The sequence below is a fragment of the Lepisosteus oculatus genome, unplaced genomic scaffold, assembly GCF_040954835.1.
Source record: "Lepisosteus oculatus isolate fLepOcu1 unplaced genomic scaffold, fLepOcu1.hap2 HAP2_SCAFFOLD_48, whole genome shotgun sequence".
NCBI lineage: Eukaryota > Metazoa > Chordata > Actinopteri > Semionotiformes > Lepisosteidae > Lepisosteus > Lepisosteus oculatus.
Genome location: NW_027168020.1, coordinates 612,756 through 631,234, shown reverse-complemented (window position 1 = coordinate 631,234; position 18,479 = coordinate 612,756). Strand labels below are relative to the sequence as shown.

At 52.7% G+C, this 18,479-nt stretch overlaps 6 non-coding genes across 6 annotated transcripts; 3 read left to right on the top strand and 3 right to left on the bottom strand.

The window, feature by feature from the left end:
• The first annotated feature begins 6,717 nt into the window (after positions 1–6,717).
• LOC138230172 (U1 spliceosomal RNA) lies at positions 6,718–6,878 on the top strand. Its single transcript, XR_011186210.1, has one exon. It is a non-coding gene; the product is annotated as a U1 spliceosomal RNA (small nuclear RNA).
• A 636-nt stretch (positions 6,879–7,514) lies between these two features.
• Positions 7,515–7,633, bottom strand: LOC138230275 (5S ribosomal RNA). The gene has a single exon (XR_011186305.1). It is a non-coding gene; the product is annotated as a 5S ribosomal RNA (ribosomal RNA).
• A 1,807-nt stretch (positions 7,634–9,440) lies between these two features.
• LOC138230132 (U1 spliceosomal RNA) lies at positions 9,441–9,604 on the top strand. The gene has a single exon (XR_011186177.1). It is a non-coding gene; the product is annotated as a U1 spliceosomal RNA (small nuclear RNA).
• Positions 9,605–10,240: 636 nt separating this feature from the next.
• On the bottom strand, positions 10,241–10,359 carry LOC138230264 (5S ribosomal RNA). Its single transcript, XR_011186294.1, has one exon. It is a non-coding gene; the product is annotated as a 5S ribosomal RNA (ribosomal RNA).
• Positions 10,360–17,291: 6,932 nt separating this feature from the next.
• LOC138230174 (U1 spliceosomal RNA) lies at positions 17,292–17,461 on the top strand. Its single transcript, XR_011186212.1, has one exon. It is a non-coding gene; the product is annotated as a U1 spliceosomal RNA (small nuclear RNA).
• A 636-nt stretch (positions 17,462–18,097) lies between these two features.
• On the bottom strand, positions 18,098–18,216 carry LOC138230337 (5S ribosomal RNA). Its single transcript, XR_011186364.1, has one exon. It is a non-coding gene; the product is annotated as a 5S ribosomal RNA (ribosomal RNA).
• Between the last annotated feature and the right edge of the window lie 263 nt (positions 18,217–18,479).

Here is an 18,479-nt window from a genome sequence, read left to right as displayed (position 1 = left end):
AGTGCACAGCACTCTGGAAACATTTCGGGGCTTTCGCGTGTTTATTTCAGCACGTAAAGCGCACCGGTCCAACACGTCGGCCGGGCGCGCGGCGCCTCCGCCCTCTTGTGGCCTTGCGGCGTCAGAGCAAGAGGCGCCTTCTCGCTGCCCTTCCGCTGTGTTGCAGGGCCCCGAGAGGGAACCCGGAGCGCGCACTTTGTGGGGGGCGGGGGACCGCGTTCGCGCTCTGCCCCCGGTCTCTTGCGCGAGTACTAAATCTCACGGACAGGGGGGCCTCGTCATTGATTGTTACAGGTGAGACGGGGATTAGGAGGAGACCCCGACTGATGGGTAAAGGGGAGCACTAACACCAGAGGGACACCCCCGGCGTCTCTTTTTGAGAGACGCCCTGGGGTTTCCTAATGGCCAAGGAGGGTCGGGACCTCGGTTTGACGCCTCCCCCGAAGGACGGCGCCTGTTTGTGCAGCAGAGTGTCGCCATCAGGAGGCTGGGGCGTAAGAGAGCCACACAGCCCGCAGGGTGAGCGCTCCCTACTGGTCCCAGTCACACCTCTTGCAGGAGCAGCAGCAACCGGAGCTTTTCCGGGGTGGAATCTCCCATCCGGGTGCCGGCCAGGCTCACACCTGCTGGGCTGCCCCGGGGGTGAGCCCAGTCGAGAGTCGCAGGGCCAGATCTAGTCACCGGGGAGAAACGATACAAGTGAAGGATTGCTCGGCTCTCGGCACTTGAAAAGACCGACAAATGTCTCGTTCCCGCCGGAGCTGAATGTACCCGCATGTGTGGTGTCGTCTTCTTCCCCCGCCCCGCTGTGTTTGCTGTATTGTCTCTGAAGCCGGCCCCCCCGAGACGAGACGGGCTGTTCCTGTGCCCCAATTAACACTTTACAGGTGCCATTCCCCGGCATTGTGGCCATTGTCGGTGCTCACACGCGATAAGATAAGGCGGAGGAGAGCGGGGCATGCCCAGCGGCAGACATTCAAGGAGGGGGCAGTGCGAGGTGAGGTGAGGTGCGACACGCCGGAGCCCCGACGCAGCTAATGCGGAGCACTTGTTGGACTGGCATCGAAAGGACGTGTGCGCACGGAGCGAGCCTTCCCTGCGGCGGAGCGCGGGAACTTTCTCCCCCCCTCCCGCTGCAGGAGTTGTGTGCACTGCAGCGGTGCCGAGAGAAAAGCACAGAAGGCAGCAGGCTCTGGAGAGCAGGTAAGAGACGGAGCCTTGTGGGCAGGCGAGCAGGCCCGTTTTTTGGAAATTGCTGAAAAGGTTTGTTCGGTGTGTGGCAGGCGCACGTCGCGAGCTTGCGTGGCGATCTGCCGGTCTGGAGTTATGCAAATGAGGCCGAATTGCATCCCGGGACATGCTGCGAATGCGCAACGGCGACTGCAGATGTGTAGGAAATGGCGCGCTCGTTTTCTCGTTTTGCCCACACTTTTGAGTGTTAGTGTGGCGTGTGAGTGTGTGAAAGAGTGGGCCCAGCAGGAGGCGGTGGCGTGCGGGGCGAGGAGGTGGCCTAGGCTGCGCGATTTGTGCTGTGGGTGCGGGCCGCTTGCAGGGGCCTGTTTAACTCATACTTACCTGGCAGGGGAGATACCTTGATCAGCCTGTAGGTGGAGTAGTTGGATTGTTTTTCTTTTGTTGGAAGCAGTGTTCGATTTGCGGTTTTTGAAATGGCAACCTTTGGATCCCGTAAGAATGCTGTACGTTTTGAGCTCTTGGATGACCTCTTCATGGATCGTATGCAGTTCAGCAGAAAAGTGTTACAGAAGGAACTTGGCTTTGAACCTCGGCACTTGGATTTCATCTTCGCTCTCCCAGGTCAGAAAGCATTTGAGGTTGTATTTGCTACCTATCCTCTGTTTGAACAATGCGTGGATGTGTTTGAGGCAAAAAGAGGCAAAGTTCCTGCACTTGAGAAGATCAACTTGCAGCCTCTGACACAGAGAGAGAGGAAAACGGTGCATGTTGTTATGTTCTCGGAACTGGCAAAGACGGAGGACATTCACACCTGGCTTAACCAGTACTGCACCGTCCACCATGGAACTGAGGTTAGAGATGTTGATGGTATAAAAACAGGAGCAAGGAAATTCGAGGTTCGCTTGCTACCGGACAGCGTAAATGGAGGCTTAAGGCACCTGCCCTCTACAATCCGGCTGGGCGCCTGCAATGGCTATGTGTTTTATGTGGGACAACCAAAGGTGTGTCGGCGCTGTGGTGCTGTGGGACACCTGGCATCGTCCTGCACTGTGAAATGCTGCAAGACCTGTGGCAAACAGGGACATTTAGCCTCTGACTGTTCAATGCTGCCAAAGTGCAATTTATGTGGCTCGGAAGGACACGTTTTTAAGAACTGCCCTCACGCCTACGCCAATAAACTCAAAATGAGAAAGGATGAGGCAGTGCTTGTTTCAGCCAAACCGGCCCGAAAATCCAAAGCAAACAACAAGTCAAACAAAGAACCCTTGTTGGACAAAGAGTCTCAGCCTCCAGCCAGGATCAGTCCTGCTGTGGCTCCGGGGCTGGTGGAAGAGAAATCCACTACGCCCCCACAACCGCAGACTGCACCAGACAAGCACGAGGGTTTGAAAACCCCCGAGAACAGCGAGGACCCCTCCCCCACTCCTGCTCCTCAGAACGAGGGCCAGTGTGGGGCCCCCCGGTGGAGCGGGTCCAGCGAGGATACCCAGGATTCAGCGGAGCTGCTTTTCTCAGACTCTGCAAGTGCTACAGATGCCCTCCTCTCCTCCATCCAGTCCATCACGGAGGATCTGCAGCAGCTGGTGGGTGAGGGGGAAGAGGAGACTGGTGCATCGGCTGCACCCCTTTCCCCTCAGTGCTCCCAGGAGCTGGACTTGAGGAAAAGAAAAAATGACTCTGTTTTCTCCCCGAGCGAGGAGGAAGGAGAGCATGGCGATGGGGACAGCTGGAACCTCTCCACCCCTCCCTCTACCCCCTTCCTTGAAATGGACTCTGTGAACGCTTTTACTGCTGCCACCCTGATGAAGGCTCATTCAGAGGATGGCTGGCAGGAAATTGGTAAGAAGAAAAAGAAAAAGAAAAAGGTAACAGGTGAGACCGAAGAGAAATGTGTTTTGTAAAGACTGGTTCCACTTTCTTATGTAATATGGCTCTTAACATAATTTCTCTTAACACAAGAGGTATCAATGACAGAGTTAAATGCCAGTCTGTCTTTGATTACCTCCAGCAGAGAGAGGGAGATGTGTTGATGTTGCAGGAGTGTGCTTTAGCCTATCAAGAGAGGTATAAAAGTTTTGAAGATAGGTGGGATAAAGGGCCTTCTGTTTGGTCAGGGGACAATAACAACAGAGCCTCTGGCGTGGCCATTCTTTTCAAAGGATGGGCATTCAAATTGAAAAGTATTCAGAGGGTCATAGATGGCAGGTTGCTGTGTGTGGATGTGGAATGGGGGACCGTTAACCTGCGGCTAATCAATGTCTATTGCCCTACTGACGTAGGAGGAAGGGTGGAGCTACTCAAGGCACTCTCCCCCCTATTGTTATGCAGCACAGACGTGATAGTGGGAGGGGATTTTAATTGTATCTTAGAGCACACAGACAGGCAGTCTAGCTCGCCGATAAAATTGGATTCCAGCTCACTGGCCCTGCAAAACTTAGTTCAAGACTTTAAACTCTCAGACACATATAGATGTATATATCCCACAACAGCAGGATATACATGGTCAGGGAGGAATAGCAGCTCCAGAATTGACTATTGCTTTGTCTCAGAGAGAGTGAAAGTTGTTGGGGTCACTCTTCAGCCTGTCTTCTTCTCAGATCATCAGGCTTTAGGGTGTAGAGTGGAACTCCAGGGCGGGACTGTCTTTGGCCCAGGCCTCTGGAAACTCAACACAAAGCTGCTAGAGAACGAGGGGGTAGTATCCCGCTACAAGGAGAAACTATCACAGTGGCTGTCCTTGCAGTGTCTGTACGGGTCAGTAGGAGAGTGGTGGGAGGAGGTGAAGGTGAGGACAAAGGCCTTTTTCATGGCTGAGGGAAGGAAGGCTGCTGCCAGACGGAGAGGAGTGCTAGCCAGGAAACAGAGGCAGCTGCAGCGTCTCTACACGATGCTGCACAGTGGCTTCGATGTGCTCGAGGATATCGCCCTTTTAAAAAAGGACATCCGGAGCATAGCCGAAGAAAGTAGTCGAGGAGTGCTGTTAAGAAGCAGAGTGCAGTTCTTGGAAGAAAATGAGAAGTGTACTCGCTTCTTTTTCAGGAAAGTGGTAGGCTCCAAGACTGTCATGGAAAGTGTAGTTGATGAGGAGGGACGAGAGAGAACAGAGCCGAGTGCTATCCTCTCCTGCACCGAGGCCTTCTACTCAAGACTGTACAGCTCTACAGAGGTAAAGGATGAAGATATTCATTTTTTTACCTCAAAGCTAGAAAACATTTTGAGTGAAGAAGATAGGGAAGTACTTGAGAGGGATTTGACAGTAGAAGAGCTGAGACAGGCTATGGAGAGCTTACAGAAGGGGAAAACTCCGGGTGCTGACGGGCTCCCTAAAGAATTTTATTGCACCTTTTGGGATCTGCTTCAGGATCCGCTACTGCTCCTATTCGAGGAAAGCTACAAGACAGAATTGCTGCCTGACTCCTTAAGAGAAGGCACTATCTCTCTCTTGTTTAAGAAAGGAGCAAAAAATGACATAAAGAACTGGAGACCCCTCAGCCTGTTAGGCGTAGACACTAAGATCCTGTCCAAAGCCCTTTTCCTGCGCCTACAAAATGTAGTGGCCTCACTGGTAGGGAAAGAACAGACTTGTGGGATAGCAGGACGCCTGATGAGCGACAACCTGGCCTTGTTGAGGGATGTCTGTCTGTACTCTGAGGATCGCTCCCTCCCTCTGTGCATTTTAGGTGTAGACCTAGAAAAGGCCTTTGACCGCCTAAACCGGCAGTACTTAACATCGGTACTTGAGCACATGAAGTTTGGCCCCATCATGAGAAAGTGGATTAACCTGCTGTACACAGGTAGCAACAGCAGAGTCATGGTTAATGGCAATAGATCACGCACCTTTGAAGTCTGTTCAGGGGTGAGGCAGGGCTGCCCATTATCCCCCTTGTTATTCGTTTTGGCTATGGAGCCCTTAGCCTGTGCCTTGCGCCAGGATCAGGCCATTAATGGGATACCAGTGCCTGGAAGTGGGGGAGGAGAGGTAAAGACATCTCTATACATGGATGACGTCACCCTGCTCCTCTCTGACAATGCCTCAATTAGCAGAGCTCTGCAGTGCTGTGATCGGTTCTCTTTGGCTTCCTCCGCAAAAATTAACACATCTAAGAGTGAGATTTTTTATCAGAACTGGAGGGAGCCAAAAGAAGGACATGATCTCAGGCTGCAAGAGAAGAGAATTAAGGTCCTGGGGGTGTATTTTGGAGAAGAGATGGGAACAGTAAATTGGCAGAACAAATTGCCAATCTTAAACAAAAAACTGATGCAATGGAAGGACCGAGACCTCACCATGACAGGGAAGGTGCTGGTCATCAAAGCCGAGCTCTTGCCTGTCTTGAATTTTCTGGCTTCTACCTTCCCAATCCCACACCGTGTTGCGGCGGTGCTGAGGAGATTGATGTTTCAATTTCTATGGGGTGGGAAGCAGGAAAGACTCAGAAGGGAAATAATGTACAGGCCGCTACCCTCAGGGGGGAAGTCTGTCCCAGATATTGCTACGAAGCTGCTGTGCATTTTCCTGGCCTCTGTGCTGAGAGGCTTTGCAACAGCACCTGCAGCGCGTACCTGGACTTATTTTTCCAGGCTCTGGGTAGGTAGGGAGGTGTTCAGAGTGTGGGGTGTCAGACCCAAGCTGGACGTCCCACTCTCTGACACATGCCCTGCAATTTATGGGACAGTTAAAAGTTTTCTAAGATCTCACCCAATTGGCCATATTCCCCTCCGAGATGTCAGCGTCCAAAAACTGGAAGATTTCGTAGCACCCCAGAACAATAGGCAGACCCCTGTGGGCATTTTAACATCAGCCCAAACAAGGAAGGTGTGGAAACACACATCCTCTAAATTTCTGTGCAACATTCACAGAGATTTAGCCTGGAGTGTCGTCCACCAGTGCTTACCGGTACGAACTTTCTTGTACCGTAGGGGCCTCACCCCCAGCCCTCGCTGCGTTAGGGTGGGCTGCGGCGAGGAGGAGACTGTGACCCACCTCCTGTGGTCCTGCTTTTTTGCTAAGGCCTTCTGGGCACAGTTTGAAGATTGGTTGCAGGCTCTCTCGCCCCAATTTACCCTGACCGCTGCTTTCATCATATACGGCATCTCTCCTGTCAAGCTTCCTCCTGACGTGTTTGACAGGATCTGGGCCGTGGTGAACAGTGGGAAAGACGCCCTGTGGAGAGTTAGGAACATGGGGCTGTTCAAAGGCATCGAGGTCCCAGTCAAGGCAGCAGGTAGCCTGGCCCTGTTCATCACCCGAGAGAACTATTACCTCAGAGATCTGTGGAGAGAAGGGAGGGAGGAAGCAGAAAATCTGTGGGAAATAGAGGGCATTGGACAGTATCTCAAGAAACTGTGAAAAACATTATCATGTTTAAGTAAAGAATGTGATTTGCACCAGAAAAAAAGAAATTGTTGCTATGTAACTGGTTCCGTGTCAAAATGTAATGAGATGTGATCATATATACTGTTTTAAGTATGTATATTAATGTAAAGCTTTCTGATTTGTGATTTCCTGTATTTTTTTGTGAAAAGAAAATAAAGTTCTTAAAAATCGAAAAAATCGAAATCGGTTCACCCAGGGCGAGGCTCGGCCATTGCACTCCGGCTGTTTTGACCCCTGCGAATTCCCCAAATGTGGGAATCTCGACTGCATAATTTCTAGAAGTGGGGGACTGCGTTCGCGCTCTCCCCTGATGTGCTTGGTCCAAAATCAGATACGGGAGGGTTAGGACACCACGAGCTGCGTGGCTGCGGAAGGATCCCAGTTCGACAGGAGTGGACGCCGCTGCTGGTTCTCGCTGGCTTTTAGTTAGGGGTCCGGAGAAGCATCTCAAGCTAGTTCCACTACTCCTTCCGGACGTTCATTCCCTTTTCAAAGTCAGTCGTTTTGCTGTAGTCTGCGTTCTTTAGGCTGATTATCGAGGTTAGCCTTTATTTGGTCATGGGGGGCCTCGGTACTGTATGCTGAGTCTAAAGACAGTTTCACCCGTTTTCTGATTGCTCGGTTCTGTACCAGTGCAGACATGTCAAACAGTGAATGGCTGTACCTCTATTGTATCCGTGCTCAATGAATGAAATCGGTAACAAATGAATATATGTCTAGTTATACGAAAAACGAGTGGTTTATCGACTCATCTTCATTTGCAGATTCAGAGGCAGCTTCGATATTCGTTTTACAGACGGGTTTTTTTTTTGGAATATGGGTCACACACATGCCACAGCAACAAAACATCTCTAGAGATGAGGCTATAGATCACCTTTCCATCCTGCAGGTTTTCCTCCCAAAGCCTACGGCACCAACGGCGACCCCTGCTGGCCGGGAGAGCAGAAGCTTACAGCACCTGGTATTCCCAGGCAGTCTCCCATCCAAGTACTAACCAGGCCCGACGCTGCTTAGCTTCCGAGATCAGACGAGATCGGGCGTGTTCAGGGTGGTGTGGCCGTAAGCAAAAGCCCCAGCGCCTGACTCGCTACTTGAAGCTGTGTGTGGCGGGGGTTCCGTGCTCCCCGAGCGGGACTGAAGGATCGTTCGTGTGCCACTCTTTGGAAAGGAGCTGCTTTCCAAATCGCATTGCGTGCCTGGATGTTGGCGAATGCGCTCCCTTGTGTTGGCTCGTCCCGCACTGGAGGAGGACAAACAATCTGCACGGAGGAGCACCAGGCAAGTCTTCACCAGACAAAAACCTCCAGTGCACAGCACTCTGGAAACATTTCGGGGCTTTCGCGTGTTTATTTCAGCACGTAAAGCGCACCGGTCCAACACGTCGGCCGGGCGCGCGGCGCCTCCGCCCTCTTGTGGCCTTGCGGCGTCAGAGCAAGAGGCTCCTTCTCGCTGCCCTTCCGCTGTGTTGTAGGGCCCCGAGAGGGAACCCGGAGCGCGCACTTTGTGGGGGGCGGGGGACCGCGTTCGCGCTCTGCCCCCGGTCTCTTGCGCGAGTACTAAATCTCACGGACAGGGGGGCCTCGTCATTGATTGTTACAGGTGAGACGGGGATTAGGAGGAGACCCCGACTGATGGGTAAAGGGGAGCACTAACACCAGAGGGACACCCACGGCGTCTCTTTTTGAGAGACGCCCTGGGGTTTCCTAATGGCCAAGGAGGGTCGGGACCTCGGTTTGACGCCTCCCCCGAAGGACGGCGCCTGTTTGTGCAGCAGAGTGTCGCCATCAGGAGGCTGGGGCGTAAGAGAGCCACACAGCCCGCAGGGTGAGCGCTCCCTACTGGTCCCAGTCACACCTCTTGCAGGAGCAGCAGCAACCGGAGGTTTTCCGGGGTGGAATCTCCCATCCGGGTGCCGGCCAGGCTCACACCTGCTGGGCTGCCCCGGGGGTGAGCCCAGTCGAGAGTCGCAGGGCCAGATCTAGTCACCGGGGAGAAACGATACAAGTGAAGGATTGCTCGGCTCTCGGCACTTGAAAAGACCGACAAATGTCTCGTTCCCGCCGGAGCTGAATGTACCCGCATGTGTGGTGTCGTCTTCTTCCCCCGCCCCGCTGTGTTTGCTGTATTGTCTCTGAAGCTGGCCCCCCCGAGACGAGACGGGCTGTTCCTGTGCCCCAATTAACACTTTACAGGTGCCATTCCCCGGCATTGTGGCCATTGTCGGTGCTCACACGCGATAAGATAAGGCGGAGGAGAGCGGGGCATGCCCAGCGGCAGACATTCAAGGAGGGGGCAGTGCGAGGTGAGGTGAGGTGCGACACGCCGGAGCCCCGACGCAGCTAATGCGGAGCACTTGTTGGACTGGCATCGAAAGGACGTGTGCGCACGGAGCGAGCCTTCCCTGCGGCGGAGCGCGGGAACTTTCTCCCCCCCTCCCGCTGCAGGAGTTGTGTGCACTGCAGCGGTGCCGAGAGAAAAGCACAGAAGGCAGCAGGCTCTGGAGAGCAGGTAAGAGACGGAGCCTTGTGGGCAGGCGAGCAGGCCCGTTTTTTGGAAATTGCTGAAAAGGTTTGTTCGGTGTGTGGCAGGCGCACGTCGCGAGCTTGCGTGGCGATCTGCCGGTCTGGAGTTATGCAAATGAGGCCGAATTGCATCCCGGGACATGCTGCGAATGCGCAACGGCGACTGCAGATGTGTAGGAAATGGCGCGCTCGTTTTCTCGTTTTGCCCACACTTTTGAGTGTTAGTGTGGCGTGTGAGTGTGTGAAAGAGTGGGCCCAGCAGGAGGCGGTGGCGTGCGGGGCGAGGAGGTGGCCTAGGCTGCGCGATTTGTGCTGTGGGTGCGGGCCGCTTGCAGGGGCCTGTTTAACTCATACTTACCTGGCAGGGGAGATACCTTGATCAAGAAGGAGGTTCACCCAGGGCGAGGCTCGGCCATTGCACTCCGGCTGTTTTGACCCCTGCGAATTCCCCAAATGTGGGAATCTCGACTGCATAATTTCTAGAAGTGGGGGACTGCGTTTGCGCTCTCCCCTGATGTGCTTGGTCCAAAATCAGATACGGGAGGGTTAGGACACCACGAGCTGCGTGGCTGCGGAAGGATCCCGGTTCGACAGGAGTGGACGCCGCTGCTGGTTCTCGCTGGCTTTTAGTTAGGGGTCCGGAGAAGCATCTCAAGCTAGTTCCACTACTCCTTCCGGACGTTCATTCCCTTTTCAAAGTCAGTCGTTTTGCTGTAGTCTGCGTTCTTTAGGCTGATTATCGAGGTTAGCCTTTATTTGGTCATGGGGGGCCTCGGTACTGTATGCTGAGTCTAAAGACAGTTTCACCCGTTTTCTGATTGCTCGGTTCTGTACCAGTGCAGACATGTCAAACAGTGAATGGCTGTACCTCTATTGTATCCGTGCTCAATGAATGAAATCGGTAACAAATGAATATATGTCTAGTTATACGAAAAACGAGTGGTTTATCGACTCATCTTCATTTGCAGATTTAGAGGCAGCTTCGATATTCGTTTTACAGACGGGTTTTTTTTTTTGAATATGGGTCACACACATGCCACAGCAACAAAACGTCTCTAGAGATGAGGCTATAGATCACCTTTCCATCCTGCAGGTTTTCCTCCCAAAGCCTACGGCACCAACGGCGACCCCTGCTGGCCGGGAGAGCAGAAGCTTACAGCACCTGGTATTCCCAGGCAGTCTCCCATCCAAGTACTAACCAGGCCCGACGCTGCTTAGCTTCCGAGATCAGACGAGATCGGGCGTGTTCAGGGTGGTGTGGCCGTAAGCAAAAGCCCCAGCGCCTGACTCGCTACTTGAAGCTGTGTGTGGCGGGGGTTCCGTGCTCCCCGAGCGGGACTGAAGGATCGTTCGTGTGCCACTCTTTGGAAAGGAGCTGCTTTCCAAATCGCATTGCGTGCCTGGATGTTGGCGAATGCGCTCCCTTGTGTTGGCTCGTCCCGCACTGGAGGAGGACAAACAATCTGCACGGAGGAGCACCAGGCAAGTCTTCACCAGACAAAAACCTCCAGTGCACAGCACTCTGGAAACATTTCGGGGCTTTCGCGTGTTTATTTCAGCACGTAAAGCGCACCGGTCCAACACGTCGGCCGGGCGCGCGGCGCCTCCGCCCTCTTGTGGCCTTGCGGCGTCAGAGCAAGAGGCTCCTTCTCGCTGCCCTTCCGCTGTGTTGCAGGGCCCCGAGAGGGAACCCGGAGCGCGCACTTTGTGGGGGGCGGGGGACCGCGTTCGCGCTCTGCCCCCGGTCTCTTGCGCGAGTACTAAATCTCACGGACAGGGGGGCCTCGTCATTGATTGTTACAGGTGAGACGGGGATTAGGAGGAGACCCCGACTGATGGGTAAAGGGGAGCACTAACACCAGAGGGACACCCACGGCGTCTCTTTTTGAGAGACGCCCTGGGGTTTCCTAATGGCCAAGGAGGGTCGGGACCTCGGTTTGACGCCTCCCCCGAAGGACGGCGCCTGTTTGTGCAGCAGAGTGTCGCCATCAGGAGGCTGGGGCGTAAGAGAGCCACACAGCCCGCAGGGTGAGCGCTCCCTACTGGTCCCAGTCACACCTCTTGCAGGAGCAGCAGCAACCGGAGCTTTTCCGGGGTGGAATCTCCCATCCGGGTGCCGGCCAGGCTCACACCTGCTGGGCTGCCCCGGGGGTGAGCCCAGTCGAGAGTCGCAGGGCCAGATCTAGTCACCGGGGAGAAACGATACAAGTGAAGGATTGCTCGGCTCTCGGCACTTGAAAAGACCGACAAATGTCTCGTTCCCGCCGGAGCTGAATGTACCCGCATGTGTGGTGTCGTCTTCTTCCCCCACCCCGCTGTGTTTGCTGTATTGTCTCTGAAGCCGGCCCCCCCGAGACGAGACGGGCTGTTCCTGTGCCCCAATTAACACTTTACAGGTGCCATTCCCCGGCATTGTGGCCATTGTCGGTGCTCACACGCGATAAGATAAGGCGGAGGAGAGCGGGGCATGCCCAGCGGCAGACATTCAAGGAGGGGGCAGTGCGAGGTGAGGTGAGGTGCGACACGCCGGAGCCCCGACGCAGCTAATGCGGAGCACTTGTTGGACTGGCATCGAAAGGACGTGTGCGCACGGAGCGAGCCTTCCCTGCGGCGGAGCGCGGGAACTTTCTCCCCCCCTCCCGCTGCAGGAGTTGTGTGCACTGCAGCGGTGCCGAGAGAAAAGCACAGAAGGCAGCAGGCTCTGGAGAGCAGGTAAGAGACGGAGCCTTGTGGGCAGGCGAGCAGGCCCGTTTTTTGGAAATTGCTGAAAAGGTTTGTTCGGTGTGTGGCAGGCGCACGTCGCGAGCTTGCGTGGCGATCTGCCGGTCTGGAGTTATGCAAATGAGGCCGAATTGCATCCCGGGACATGCTGCGAATGCGCAACGGCGACTGCAGATGTGTAGGAAATGGCGCGCTCGTTTTCTCGTTTTGCCCACACTTTTGAGTGTTAGTGTGGCGTGTGAGTGTGTGAAAGAGTGGGCCCAGCAGGAGGCGGTGGCGTGCGGGGCGAGGAGGTGGCCTAGGCTGAGCGATTTGTGCTGTGGGTGCGGGCCGCTTGCAGGGGCCTGTGTATCTCATACTTACCTGGCAGGGGAGATACCTTGATCAGCCTGTAGGTGGAGTAGTTGGATTGTTTTTCTTTTGTTGGAAGCAGTGTTCGATTTGCGGTTTTTGAAATGGCAACCTTTGGATCCCGTAAGAATGCTGTACGTTTTGAGCTCTTGGATGACCTCTTCATGGATCGTATGCAGTTCAGCAGAAAAGTGTTACAGAAGGAACTTGGCTTTGAACCTCGGCACTTGGATTTCATCTTCGCTCTCCCAGGTCAGAAAGCATTTGAGGTTGTATTTGCTACCTATCCTCTGTTTGAACAATGCGTGGATGTGTTTGAGGCAAAAAGAGGCAAAGTTCCTGCACTTGAGAAGATCAACTTGCAGCCTCTGACACAGAGAGAGAGGAAAACGGTGCATGTTGTTATGTTCTCGGAACTGGCAAAGACGGAGGACATTCACACCTGGCTTAACCAGTACTGCACCGTCCACCATGGAACTGAGGTTAGAGATGTTGATGGTATAAAAACAGGAGCAAGGAAATTCGAGGTTCGCTTGCTACCGGACAGCGTAAATGGAGGCTTAAGGCACCTGCCCTCTACAATCCGGCTGGGCGCCTGCAATGGCTATGTGTTTTATGTGGGACAACCAAAGGTGTGTCGGCGCTGTGGTGCTGTGGGACACCTGGCATCGTCCTGCACTGTGAAATGCTGCAAGACCTGTGGCAAACAGGGACATTTAGCCTCTGACTGTTCAATGCTGCCAAAGTGCAATTTATGTGGCTCGGAAGGACACGTTTTTAAGAACTGCCCTCACGCCTACGCCAATAAACTCAAAATGAGAAAGGATGAGGCAGTGCTTGTTTCAGCCAAACCGGCCCGAAAATCCAAAGCAAACAACAAGTCAAACAAAGAACCCTTGTTGGACAAAGACTCTCAGCCTCCAGCCAGGATCAGTCCTGCTGTGGCTCCGGGGCTGGTGGAAGAGAAATCCACTACGCCCCCACAACCGCAGACTGCACCAGACAAGCACGAGGGTTTGAAAACCTCCGAGAACAGCGAGGACCCCTCCCCCACTCCTGCTCCTCAGAACGAGGGCCAGTGTGGGGCCCCCCGGTGGAGCGGGTCCAGCGAGGATACCCAGGATTCAGCGGAGCTGCTTTTCTCAGACTCTGCAAGTGCTACAGATGCCCTCCTCTCCTCCATCCAGTCCATCACGGAGGATCTGCAGCAGCTGGTGGGTGAGGGGGAAGAGGAGACTGGTGCATCGGCTGCACCCCTTTCCCCTCAGTGCTCCCAGGAGCTGGACTTGAGGAAAAGAAAAAATGACTCTGTTTTCTCCCCGAGCGAGGAGGAAGGAGAGCATGGCGATGGGGACAGCTGGAACCTCTCCACCCCTCCCTCTACCCCCTTCCTTGAAATGGACTCTGTGAACGCTTTTACTGCTGCCACCCTGATGAAGGCTCATTCAGAGGATGGCTGGCAGGAAATTGGTAAGAAGAAAAAGAAAAAGAAAAAGGTAACAGGTGAGACCGAAGAGAAATGTGTTTTGTAAAGACTGGTTCCACTTTCTTATGTAATATGGCTCTTAACATAATTTCTCTTAACACAAGAGGTATCAATGACAGAGTTAAATGCCAGTCTGTCTTTGATTACCTCCAGCAGAGAGAGGGAGATGTGTTGATGTTGCAGGAGTGTGCTTTAGCCTATCAAGAGAGGTATAAAAGTTTTGAAGATAGGTGGGATAAAGGGCCTTCTGTTTGGTCAGGGGACAATAACAACAGAGCCTCTGGCGTGGCCATTCTTTTCAAAGGATGGGCATTCAAATTGAAAAGTATTCAGAGGGTCATAGATGGCAGGTTGCTGTGTGTGGATGTGGAATGGGGGACCGTTAACCTGCGGCTAATCAATGTGTATTGCCCTACTGACGTAGGAGGAAGGGTGGAGCTACTCAAGGCACTCTCCCCCCTATTGTTATGCAGCACAGACGTGATAGTGGGAGGGGATTTTAATTGTATCTTAGAGCACACAGACAGGCAGTCTAGCTCGCCGATAAAATTGGATTCCAGCTCACTGGCCCTGCAAAACTTAGTTCAAGACTTTAAACTCTCAGACACATATAGATGTATATATCCCACAACAGCAGGATATACATGGTCAGGGAGGAATAGCAGCTCCAGAATTGACTATTGCTTTGTCTCAGAGAGAGTGAAAGTTGTTGGGGTCACTCTTCAGCCTGTCTTCTTCTCAGATCATCAGGCTTTAGGGTGTAGAGTGGAACTCCAGGGCGGGACTGTCTTTGGCCCAGGCCTCTGGAAACTCAACACAAAGCTGCTAGAGAACGAGGGGGTAGTATCCCGCTACAAGGAGAAACTATCACAGTGGCTGTCCTTGCAGTGTCTGTACGGGTCAGTAGGAGAGTGGTGGGAGGAGGTGAAGGTGAGGACAAAGGCCTTTTTCATGGCTGAGGGAAGGAAGGCTGCTGCCAGACGGAGAGGAGTGCTAGCCAGGAAACAGAGGCAGCTGCAGCGTCTCTACACGATGCTGCACAGTGGCTTCGATGTGCTCGAGGATATCGCCCTTTTAAAAAAGGACATCCGGAGCATAGCCGAAGAAAGTAGTCGAGGAGTGCTGTTAAGAAGCAGAGTGCAGTTCTTGGAAGAAAATGAGAAGTGTACTCGCTTCTTTTTCAGGAAAGTGGTAGGCTCCAAGACTGTCATGGAAAGTGTAGTTGATGAGGAGGGACGAGAGAGAACAGAGCCGAGTGCTATCCTCTCCTGCACCGAGGCCTTCTACTCAAGACTGTACAGCTCTACAGAGGTAAAGGATGAAGATATTCATTTTTTTACCTCAAAGCTAGAAAACATTTTGAGTGAAGAAGATAGGGAAGTACTTGAGAGGGATTTGACAGTAGAAGAGCTGAGACAGGCTATGGAGAGCTTACAGAAGGGGAAAACTCCGGGTGCTGACGGGCTCCCTAAAGAATTTTATTGCACCTTTTGGGATCTGCTTCAGGATCCGCTACTGCTCCTATTCGAGGAAAGCTACAAGACAGAATTGCTGCCTGACTCCTTAAGAGAAGGCACTATCTCTCTCTTGTTTAAGAAAGGAGCAAAAAATGACATAAAGAACTGGAGACCCCTCAGCCTGTTAGGCGTGGACACTAAGATCCTGTCCAAAGCCCTTTTCCTGCGCCTACAAAATGTAGTGGCCTCACTGGTAGGGAAAGAACAGACTTGTGGGATAGCAGGACGCCTGATGAGCGACAACCTGGCCTTGTTGAGGGATGTCTGTCTGTACTCTGAGGATCGCTCCCTCCCTCTGTGCATTTTAGGTGTAGACCTAGAAAAGGCCTTTGACCGCCTAAACCGGCAGTACTTAACATCGGTACTTGAGCACATGAAGTTTGGCCCCATCATGAGAAAGTGGATTAACCTGCTGTACACAGGTAGCAACAGCAGAGTCATGGTTAATGGCAATAGATCACGCACCTTTGAAGTCTGTTCAGGGGTGAGGCAGGGCTGCCCATTATCCCCCTTGTTATTCGTTTTGGCTATGGAGCCCTTAGCCTGTGCCTTGCGCCAGGATCAGGCCATTAATGGGATACCAGTGCCTGGAAGTGGGGGAGGAGAGGTAAAGACATCTCTATACATGGATGACGTCACCCTGCTCCTCTCTGACAATGCCTCAATTAGCAGAGCTCTGCAGTGCTGTGATCGGTTCTCTTTGGCTTCCTCCGCAAAAATTAACACATCTAAGAGTGAGATTTTTTATCAGAACTGGAGGGAGCCAAAAGAAGGACATGATCTCAGGCTGCAAGAGAAGAGAATTAAGGTCCTGGGGGTGTATTTTGGAGAAGAGATGGGAACAGTAAATTGGCAGAACAAATTGCCAATCTTAAACAAAAAACTGATGCAATGGAAGGACCGAGACCTCACCATGACAGGGAAGGTGCTGGTCATCAAAGCCGAGCTCTTGCCTGTCTTGAATTTTCTGGCTTCTACCTTCCCAATCCCACACCGTGTTGCGGCGGTGCTGAGGAGATTGATGTTTCAATTTCTATGGGGTGGGAAGCAGGAAAGACTCAGAAGGGAAATAATGTACAGGCCGCTACCCTCAGGGGGGAAGTCTGTCCCAGATATTGCTACGAAGCTGCTGTGCATTTTCCTGGCCTCTGTGCTGAGAGGCTTTGCAACAGCACCTGCAGCGCGTACCTGGACTTATTTTTCCAGGCTCTGGGTAGGTAGGGAGGTGTTCAGAGTGTGGGGTGTCAGACCCAAGCTGGACGTCCCACTCTCTGACACATGCCCTGCAATTTATGGGACAGTTAAAAGTTTTCTAAGATCTCACCCAATTGGCCATATTCCCCTCCGAGATGTCAGCGTCCAAAAACTGGAAGATTTCGTAGCACCCCAGAACAATAGGCAGACCCCTGTGGGCATTTTAACATCAGCCCAAACAAGGAAGGTGTGGAAACACACATCCTCTAAATTTCTGTGCAACATTCACAGAGATTTAGCCTGGAGTGTCGTCCACCAGTGCTTACCGGTACGAACTTTCTTGTACCGTAGGGGCCTCACCCCCAGCCCTCGCTGCGTTAGGGTGGGCTGCGGCGAGGAGGAGACTGTGACCCATCTCCTGTGGTCCTGCTTTTTTGCTAAGGCCTTCTGGGCACAGTTTGAAGATTGGTTGCAGGCTCTCTCGCCCCAATTTACCCTGACCGCTGCTTTCATCATATACGGCATCTCTCCTGTCAAACTTCCTCCTGACGTGTTTGACAGGATCTGGGCCGTGGTGAACAGTGGGAAAGACGCCCTGTGGAGAGTGAGGAACATGGGGCTGTTCAAAGGCATCGAGGTCCCAGTCAAGGCAGCAGGTAGCCTGGCCCTGTTCATCACCCGAGAGAACTATTACCTCAGAGATCTGTGGAGAGAAGGGAGGGAGGAAGCAGAAAATCTGTGGGAAATAGAGAGCATTGGACAGTATCTCAAGAAACTGTGAAAAACATTATCATGTTTAAATAAAGAATGTGATTTGCACCAGAAAAAAAGAAAATTGTTGCTATGTAACTGTCAAAATGTAATGAGATGTGATCATATATACTGTTTTAAGTATGTATATTAATGTAAAGCTTTCTGATTTGTGATTTCCTGTATTTTTTTGTGAAAAGAAAATAAAGTTCTTAAAAATCGAAATCGGTTCACCCAGGGCGAGGCTCGGCCATTGCACTCCGGCTGTTTTGACCCCTGCGAATTCCCCAAATGTGGGAATCTCAACTGCATAATTTCTAGAAGTGGGGGACTGCGTTCGCGCTCTCCCCTGATGTGCTTGGTCCAAAATCAGATACGGGAGGGTTAGGACACCACGAGCTGCGTGGCTGCGGAAGGATCCCGGTTCGACAGGAGTGGACGCCGCTGCTGGTTCTCGCTGGCTTTTAGTTAGGGGTCCGGAGAAGCATCTCAAGCTAGTTCCACTACTCCTTCCGGACGTTCATTCCCTTTTCAAAGTCAGTCGTTTTGCTATAGTCTGCGTTCTTTAGGCTGATTATCGAGGTTAGCCTTTATTTGGTCATGGGGGGCCTCGGTACTGTATGCTGAGTCTAAAGACAGTTTCACCCGTTTTCTGATTGCTCGGTTCTGTACCAGTGCAGACATGTCAAACAGTGAATGGCTGTACCTCTATTGTATCCGTGCTCAATGAATGAAATCGGTAACAAATGAATATATGTCTAGTTATACGAAAAACGAGTGGTTTATCGACTCATCTTCATTTGCAGATTTAGAGGCAGCTTCGATATTCGTTTTACAGACGGGTTTTTTTTTTGGAATATGGGTCACACACATGCCACAGCAACAAAACATCTCTAGAGATGAGGCTATAGATCACCTTTCCATCCTGCAGGTTTTCCTCCCAAAGCCTACGGCACCAACGGCGACCCCTGCTGGCCGGGAGAGCAAAAGCTTACAGCACCTGGTATTCCCAGGCAGTCTCCCATCCAAGTACTAACCAGGCCCGACACTGCTTAGCTTCCGAGATCAGACGAGATCGGGCGTGTTCAGGGTGGTGTGGCCATAAGCGAAAACCCTGGCGCCTGACTCGCTACTTGAAGCTGTGTGTGGCGGGGGTTCCGTGCCCCCCGAGCGGGACTGAAGGATCGTTCGTGTGCAACTCTTTGGAAAGGAGCTGCTTTCCAAATCGCATTGCATGCCTGGATGTTGGCGAATGCGCTCCCTTGTGTTGGCTCGTCCCGCACTGGAGGAGGACAAACAATCTGCACGGAGGAGCACCAGGCAAGTCTTCACCAGACAAAAACCTCCAGTGCACAGCACTCTGTAAACAT